Source organism: Egretta garzetta, unplaced genomic scaffold, assembly GCF_000687185.1.
Source record: "Egretta garzetta isolate BGI_Z169 unplaced genomic scaffold, ASM68718v1 scaffold149, whole genome shotgun sequence".
Classification (NCBI taxonomy): domain Eukaryota; kingdom Metazoa; phylum Chordata; class Aves; order Pelecaniformes; family Ardeidae; genus Egretta; species Egretta garzetta.
The window spans coordinates 2,043,897-2,045,373 of NW_009269998.1; the positions used below are offsets into that span (position 1 = coordinate 2,043,897).

The following is a 1,477-nucleotide window of genomic DNA, read 5'->3' on the forward strand; positions in this document are numbered from 1 at the left end:
AGCTGGGATAGGCCAATGGCCATAACTAGCCGCTTTCTCGTTATTTTACTTAACCGAGAGTGATGAGATCTTACCAGCCCAATTAGCATCTAAGTCTTGTCAGACTATCTTATCTCAGACTTGGTCAAGATTGTTTGGACAGATGAAAATACAGAGCTAAAAAATACTGGTAATGACATATTTTATGACACAAATTGGTCATTTCTTCAAGGAAGAGGAAGGATTCTTTCTCTCTTGCCATTTCCCTAGCAACAGAGAAAATGAGGGGTTCTTTTTCATTTATAGAAGAGCCTTGATTTCAGGATTGCCGGAAAACAGAAGCATCTGCTTGTAACCAAGGCATCTTCTGAATAGCACAGGACTTTCAGTTAAAACCCTAAGAGCTTTTTAGACCCTATATCTTACTATGGCAATTATTTCAGCTAAAAGGAAATTACAAAGCCTGAGGTATGGGAAGGCTTTCATCACACCATGTAGTGCTTGTATTGTAATTCCTCCCTAGGAGAGAACCTGCTTGACAAATACTATAAATAGGAGCCTACAGAAGAGGATAAATAATTATTTGTCTGCTGATAAATTCTGACAGATCATCTTTCCTGTGCAACTTGAGTGAAAGACATAATCGGAAAGTCCTTAGGCAAATAGCACTCTAAATCCAAACTACCTTGAAAAATATTGAAAGCTTTAAAATATTAATTTACATTTTTCTCTTTGTCAGTGAGGTAGTATCACTGAACTCTAAGCGTCATATTGACATAGGACTGTGGAGATTTGGGTTTGGGGTATTTTTTTTTTTTTGCTTTTTCACCCTGTTAATGTTTCATAGAATTATTTTCATTCACACTAAATTCAGCCTAGCTCTCAAGCACTGCTTTTTGTCAGAGAGGCTGGCCACTCTCTCAGCTGAGAGAAAGGGTTAAAATGAATCATAATCAATTCATTAAATCAATATACAAAACCCAAAATTTCTTACTAACTGCTACACTTGTTCTTTAGTCAGAGTCATTGTGCCGGTTTCAAATGGACAAGCAGGTAATACTGGAGAAAAAAGCATAAAAATTCTCCAACTATAATCTCATTATGTAATGATTACTGCAGTCTCCAAACCAAGAATTTTGGCTAGTCTCATTTCTTATAGACACTGAAGAAATTTTTAGGCAAGGCCCTCGGATGACTGTACAAGTATATGTCATTAAATAGAACCTAGAAATGGAAACAGATACACTCTCCACAGCTTCTTTACTGCTCTCCTGCCAATCTGCAGGGAGAGAAGGTGACTAGTGCTGAAGATGAATGAGAGAAGTATTTCTCCTTTTCCGCCAGACCAATTATTTTTAGAATCACTGTGCTGCTGACAGTTTGGGGCCTGCTATGATAGCAGATCTGAAAAATCAGAATAACACAACTCTAGTGTACAAAAGGATAATGATTTTTAAGAGATTTAAAAATGCATGAATGCATAAAAATCTGTCTTCCA

At 36.8% G+C, this 1,477-nt stretch overlaps 1 long non-coding RNA gene across 2 annotated transcripts in view; it reads right to left on the reverse strand.

Moving 5' to 3' along the window:
- Positions 1 to 1,477, reverse strand: part of LOC118453228 — a 72,587-nt gene that overhangs the window by 28,493 nt on the left and 42,617 nt on the right. The window lies entirely within an intron of this gene.